Below are 7919 nucleotides of genomic sequence, written 5' to 3'. Positions count from 1 at the left end.
ATGGACTTTGAAACAATCACCTTAGCTGAATGCAAGTGTCTGTTACTGGCTATTTAAATGTTCATCTTGATTTTTTTTTTTTTGCTTATTTCCTGTGCATCTGTGCTTCAGTGCATTTGATCCATCTGTCCATCTGTCCAACCTGCAGAGCGTGGAGGCTCCAGAGCTCGGGCTGTAGTGTCACAGGATCGGCAGCAAATGTGGAGTCATGGCAGAGGCGGATGATGCGACAGGGACTTTTTTGTATGCAGACACACATTTCATAATAGTCATTTCCCAATCCACAGGATGTACTCTACCCCATAAATACACTTAGAGGAACAAACCACTCCTCGATCCCCTGACACTGTTACATATCAATCTGTGATATTAACATGCCGTAATTCGCTTTTTTGGAGCAAACAACTTTCCATGATTGTATCACACCCCTGATTCAAAACACATCCTGATGCTGTCTACATTGCATTATTATGCCTCCTTGTATGATTGTTGAACATCAGTGTATGACAGCAGCTGTAGAATGGAAGTATTTATAAGACTTTACTTATATGGCAATCCATAAATGTGGAGCTTATTGCACAAATATTTCACTATTCACAAATGTGCGTCTTTTTTATTTTTGTTTTGTAAATTCGTAACCACAGAAATATCCAGTGGTTTGCAAACATGTAGAATTTACTCTGAGTAAGGGTATTTTAATTTCACAGAAAATGGTAAAGGTTTTCTAAATGTAAAGTTTCAGGGTTTAAATGGCGTTTACATTTGTGGACTGTCTTCTGTGGATTAAAATTGATAATGTCCGGTAAATACTTGCATATAACACCGCTTCGAATAAAGAGCTGGCAACATCGCTGCCATTCACTTTCATCATTTCTTTCATGATTTCTGTATTGCACCACAGTCAGCTGGCCATCTCCTAACCTTTAAGCTGATTTCATGTCATGCAAAGGTTTTGCTGTAATCGCTCTGTTGCAAAGCACCGCTGGCCTGTTGCAAAGAGCTGTGCACCATGTTGAAATGTAGTTATTGTGAAGATCACTATGCCAACGTCAAAATTTTCAGTATCTGCAGGATAATTGATGCGCCTGGGAAGCGAGCATGAAACATATTTAAGATTTCGAGGATGTATGGACAGAAGGTAGTGACACTTTTTGGGAGAGGGAAAAAGAAAAGGAAGGAAACATATTCATCATGTGGTCTTATACAATGTGGAGGAGCAGATGGACATGAGAGGAAATGTCCAGGGGAGTTGGCAGGCAGTGCAGACTGCTCCTGCCTGACCAGACCTTGACCTAGCACTGAGAAGCCTCGACAGACGGGACATGTGTTTTAGAAATGTACGTTTGACAGTATGAGAGAGACAGACAAATGATTCGTTTAACTGTGAATCCTTTTGTTTTCAAATGAACAAAGTTCTGTGTTTCTCCTCCCAAAGTTGGTCTGAATTGAGGGTCTTCTGAATAGAAACCAAACTCCTGTGCATTTCATTACAGCAAAACAAAGACTGCGTACTGTACTGCCTGTTCTGAAAGACCTCAACCTAATCCGACAAGGCACTTTCCCATGGCTCAGCTTACCTGCCCCATCTCTTTCAGCCTGGCCAGACCTGCTGGGAACTCACCCGAAACGCTCTGGCGCGCCCCCAGGAGAGCCTCTTTGACCCTGTGTTTGACTTGGAAGGCCTGTTGGCGGGCTGAAGTAATGCCATGGCTTTGGCTTATGTTGTGTGGAGTGTTTTGTCTGTTGTCCCGGTTCAGGCTAGGACGCAGTCACATGGGCGAAGCTTGATCCAGATACACCCACAATAAATTCTAACCTAATTAGCTCGAGTTTTGGCCCGCTTGTGATAACTCAGCTCATTCGATGTCATGCTATTTGTTGCAAAATCTTACAATGAGGCAGCTGGCGTCTGTGACCACTGCATTGTGCACAGGAGCATTTGTTATTATATGAGCGTGTGAGTGCGAGTGGGCCTTATGCCTGCATGTACTTGTTGCCAAACAGAGTGTGTGTTGAAGTGTGACAGCTGAATACTATGTGGTGAATGCAGTGGCCGTCCAATAGGTGAAGCCTTCTGTGCGTCATATCGACCAAGCAACCGCGTATACATAACTACAAGTGGGATGGAAAGTCATAAGGGAGGGACACACACACACACATACACCGACGTGATGGCAGTAAAAGGGGAAGGGGGAGTTGTCATGTGTTCCGAATCCTCTGAAGCTGAGGTATTCTGCCTTGAAGTGGGCTTCAAGGAAAACATTACAAACTGGCAAGCAGTCTTTAGATCCCCTCTGTCTCTACACACCCACACACACACACACACTCAATCATGCACACAAATCTGAACAGCAACACATTTGTATATTCTGGGGAGAGAGACAATGCCAAGTGTGCAGTCAGCATTAAGCACATACTCAACCTGTTGTGACTTGCATCACAAGCTACTCATGTGTAATCTTGCTTTGAAAATTAAATTCTTGCCTGTACTCACACCTGTTTACAAGTCTATTTGTGTGTGTATGTGTGTGTGTGTGTGTGTGTGTGTGTGTGTGTGTGCACCTTGTAAATGCTACGTAGTGAGGACCAAAATGCAATTTTGACCAATAGAGTTGGGACATTTTTGGGAAGTGAAGACATTTTGGCCGGTCATCACAACTACAAAAGCTCATTCTGGATTATTATATTATTATTATATTATATTATTATATTGTTATATTATATTGGTTGAGGTTAGAATTAGAGTCAGGTTAAGGACTGGGTTAAGGTTTGGGTTAAGCATGCATTGGTTATGGTTAAGATTTGGGAAAGGCTGTAAAAAAATGAATGGAAGTCAATATATTGTCCTCACAAAGACAGAAAGACGACATTGTGTGTGTATGCATTCATGGTATTGCCTAAATTACCAGTAAGATGCATGGCTATTGCAGGAAGCCCATAGAGGAACCAGTTAGAATGTTGCTGTTGGTGAAAGCCAGTCCTTCCTTTATGTACACAAAAGGTTCCTGTAAGTGGCTAAATGAAGGAAACACCTGAGTAAATACAGCATATTAGATGCAAGTGGTGTTCATTTTTCTTGTGTGGCATGTGTGCACTTACCCAGTACAAGGCAGCAAAAAACAAACAAAAAAACACACCCATAATTTCATTCTGCTCGAGCACTTTCATGCTGTCATGCAGAGTTTATGTCTTGAGTGATCTAGTGAAGCAGCAGACACACAACATTATTATTAATAATTCAAAGGAATTTGTAGAATGTAAGCCGAGTCTGATATATAGTGATAATAAGAACTAGTGGAACAATTTCACGGGCAGAAGTTAAACTGATGTATAAGAAAAATCCAGCCTAAAAATATTTAATACTACTAAAACTGTATGTTGATGTATTTTGTTCCAAAGAAGTTGTGTAAAATCATATTTCCAGTGTAGCTACAATGACGTTTAGCAAAACATTTTTTTACATATGTGAAGTGGTAAACATAATCCTGTAGAATAAAACAGCTTCTTTCTAGAGATGTCATGTTGCACTGATGTTCAGCAATCGTGCAAAGACAAATGCACCATGGAATCGGAAGAAGCCTCAAGTTCAAATGCAAGGAATGCATGTCACTTACAAACAACTGTGCAGTCAGATCCAGACAAAACAGCTGGCAAAATGAACAGCTGTATGTTTTAACGGCTCGTGTGCGCAACGTCACATGCACAGTCTGACTGTAAAGTTGTTTTTCTGTGCTCATGCTCTGGAGAAGATTGGTTTCTCCCGGACAACTTGGGAAGATCTTTCTTCACAGAAACACAAGAATCAACTTGACATTCTTGGACTGGATATTTGCCTTCTGCAGTTGTTGCAAATGGCCCAGCCCGGATCATATAAATGCCCCGGTGATCATAAACCATTTGACCAGCTAACTATCTTTATATGCACATATACCCGTCTGACTGAGAGCAACAAGCTCATGTCTCTTGTCAAGAGGTTGTAAAAGAGGCAAAGGCAGGAAATTATTACTGCAGTAGATATAAATGTAGAAGAGACGGGTAAGTGGGTTCACCAAAAAAACGTAAGTTATAATACTTCATTGCAACATAACTCCTGGAATAATAAACTGATGATACAAAGTGTAAGAATATCCATGGGTGGATTCATACTTTAAATAGAACTAATATCACTAATTGCAATTTGTTTAAAAAAAAAAAAATCACATGCAGATGTTGGAAGCCTAGATGTCTTGTTGCCATGGGGTGCCATGTTTCATCAAACTGTGCCCTGCAGCATTTTGGTGTGCCAACCTAATCGGATATACACGGGCACACCTAGCACAACAAAGCCCTCACCCACATGGTGTGACAAGCCCTGGATTGATGAGCAATCAGTCACCAGAATCAGCTTTTTTCATCTGAACAGTGAAAACACACCAGAACATAGAATGCATTGGGGAAAAACATTACCCATCCTAATCTGTATCACAATGCATTAAACTGCTCAGGAGGCACTATACAACAGTTTGACTTTGTTAAAAACAGCTGTTGGTAAATGTGGTCATACATGACTACATTTCAGAGGTAAACCCAACTTCTGCAAACTCCCTAAGGGCCATCTGGGACCAGGACCTCAGCATCACCATGTCAGATGAGCAACGTGGGCATATACTAGACTTTGCACACCCCTCCTCTGTTTGTGCAGGGCTCAGTCTACTGCAGAGTCCATTTCACCAATGGCAGACTGGCCTAGATACATCCTGACAGAACTGCATACATGCAACAGATGTAAACAATCACCAGCCGAATATGCACATGTTGTGTTCACGCCCACAATTATCAGAGTTTCGGCCGGCAGTCGCTGATAGACTTATGGTGGTAAAACAATCGACCTCGATCCCCTCTCTGCCCTTTTAAGAATTCTCTCTACACCCAACGCACCCAAAACCACAGACACAAGTTATTGCATTCACCACTCTGCTTGCAAGGAGGCTCGCTCTTTTGTGCGGACACATCCCTCCCCACCTACTCATAATAAATAGATTCATGAGATACTGCAGTGCATTAGGGGTGAAAGGATCAGGTTTTCCCTGCGAGGTTCCATAAAGACCTTCCATAAAACCTGGCAACCCTTTTTAAATCATAAAACATATCGATAACCCTGGCTATTAACAAAGAAATCAACAAATGAACAATCAACCTGCTCTCTCGGATTTTTATTTTTCATGATTTATTTATTTATGAATCCTTTCCTCTTTCTGTCCTGGCATGCATGTGTGTGAGTGAGATTCCTGGGTCGGGACTGACCTCTGAGAGAAGAAAGGGCCAAGAACTTGTGTGGGTGGCAGTGGGGTTTACAAAAATGGGTGGGAGCGAGCTGGAGTGGGGTTTGCCATAGATAACCACAGAACACTGTTAGCCGACTGTCAATTGTGTTTGTGTTGTTGATTTCTCAGGTGGTGGTTCATGTTTCTTATTCCTGTGTATAAACGCCCCTAACAAGGATGATGCAACATCATGTGATTGTACGCAGTTTTTTAGATACTTGTGCCATTGAAGACAGGTTTTGTGGTTAGTTTCTAAGAATTACAGAGTAACTGCTTGCATGCTACTGAACTTGTGCTGAGTCACGGGACAGCAGTTTTTGGATAATGATCCATATAGCCTACTATCATAAGGAAGCATTTTTAAAAGACACCCGAAATCACCATCACTGCAGTGAAAGTGTGTGTGCATTTAGCTGACACTGTGCTCTGTCTGTATTTGTATTTTACAGTGTTAATGACACTGGTGTTTACTGACACCACTGCAGTCCTGCCTTATCTAATCTACTGTTTACACACATTGATCTGTGTGTGTGCCATTACAGCCTCGCACCACGTGTGTGTAAGGTCCGACTGTCTGAACTTGGCTGTGTACAGCTGGCAAGGTCAGGATCCAGCTATCAGATGGAGGTGTCTAAGGTGTGTGTGTGTGTGTGTGTGTGTGTTTGTGCTGGGTGTGAGCGTGCATGTGTAAACAAATAGATATATTGTTCATAGATCAAGCTTGATACTCAATGTGCACTGGCGCTACGTGGCATGTGTGTGTGCTCGTGTATGTGAGGTGTGTGGTGTACGTGTGTGTAAGCACGCACTAGTGTGTGTGTGCACGCATGGCAATAAGCAAACATTGCCAGTATATATGTCCATAGGTCTCCGTCAGTCTATGGGTCCCTAACTAAGACACAGATGAGTATTCAGGCTGCTGCTGGTGTGTGTACAGTGATGTGTGTGCTGTAGGCTTCGTGGCATGTGTGCTCAGCTAAAACGGGAACATATACGTGCACGGCCTTACACCGGCGCACAAGACGCTTTGCAAATAAAGACTCGGAGAATTTGAGCCGGTGCTGGAGAAAAACCTGAAGGTAGCCACTAGCCAGCAGCCACATTTGAGGAGCTGCTGTTTGTTCTGCTGCACATGAGGAATTTTGTGCATGCTTCGCCTCAGCACAGGGGCTATATATGTATCTGAAAAGACGTTAAAATGGTCGGTTTGAAGTGTATTTGGTGTTGGTCAATACAGAGGAAGGTGGCCACTTTGAATCCAGGGCAGCCGTGGCCGGAGCTGATGAAGGTGCAGATGGAGCATGGCTGATCAGAGAGGCTCCCTCACTCTGCAGCCACATGTGTGTCCCCACTTCAAATAACACCGTACGCAGAGACAAAATATACACAAATGCGCTAAAAATGTGTTTTGAGGACACTGGAAATGTATTTCCTCCCCGCATCGTCTTGAAAACATACTGTATCTGCAAGTTTATTCACAACATATTTTTGCCACTTAAAATATACTTGAAAACGGTGTTTTGAACATGTGCAAATATGTTTAAGACATGTTTAAAAACCTCATTTTGACACATATTTTAATGAAATCTAAACATAAAAACAGAGCATTCCTATATTGTGCCTTGGGGTTGATGTTATTGCCGCAAGGGGAATCAGTTCAGTATTTAGACTTCATTATCAAGCACCTTTGGGTAAATAAAGCTTCTTAATGAGAGGAAAAGAAAATGGCTGCTGGTCTGTAGATTAGTTTGTAGTTTGTAGATTCACAAATGTATGGAGCCCTACATCTGAGAAAATATTTGCTAAAACTGCAGCAGCAAACAGTAGACGGCACTTGAAAAATAGAAAATAAATGGCAATAAAACAGATGGGAGTGCATTAAACATAATGCACACTGAAAAAAACATTAAGGAGACCTATGCACACGTGGAAGAGTGTGATCAGAATGATTGTTATACTGCATACGTCCTCTGGGCGATGCATTTTTTTCTAGGATGGTGAAGGCATGACCTAATTGAGTTACATTCATTCTCTGCAGTCTTTCCTCAACCTGACCCTAACTCTTACCTTAACCCTAACCTTAACCTATAAGCCAAAATGACCTCTCAAAATGTAAAAAATTACTTCCCCATCCTTGGGGGAAAAAAGCTTCCTGTGGCCATGTTTGGTTAACTGACATCATGAAGGGGATCAGATGTGAAAGTGCCACAGACTCCAAAGTTAAAACTCCATTATAAAAATACTGTTTCAAGAATAGCATTGAATGGAATGACATAGAAATCATGTTAAAATAATTTCAAAAAACTTATTTCATGGCTTCAAATGTCTTTCACCTTCACAGAATCTATCAAAATCAGTCAATCACAAGTCAGTCACAATACTGTGAATATATAGTTTCACTGACATGTTGCTCCATTTTTTTCTGGTTTGTACAAAATTATGAAGAATAATATAAATTGTCTATTAGTGTAGTAGAATAATAATTTAATTCTCTTTGTATTTGCATTTATACATTAAAATTTGTCTCTGTCTTTATTACTTTTTATATTTATGAGTCTTCTTTTTGTATACTTTTTTATATTTATATAGTTATGAATGTTAGTATTATCTGGGTTT

Source organism: Myripristis murdjan, chromosome 11 (assembly GCF_902150065.1).
Source record: "Myripristis murdjan chromosome 11, fMyrMur1.1, whole genome shotgun sequence".
Lineage (NCBI taxonomy): Eukaryota > Metazoa > Chordata > Actinopteri > Holocentriformes > Holocentridae > Myripristis > Myripristis murdjan.
The sequence above is the reverse complement of the archived record's forward strand: the minus strand, read 5'-3'. Positions refer to the sequence as shown.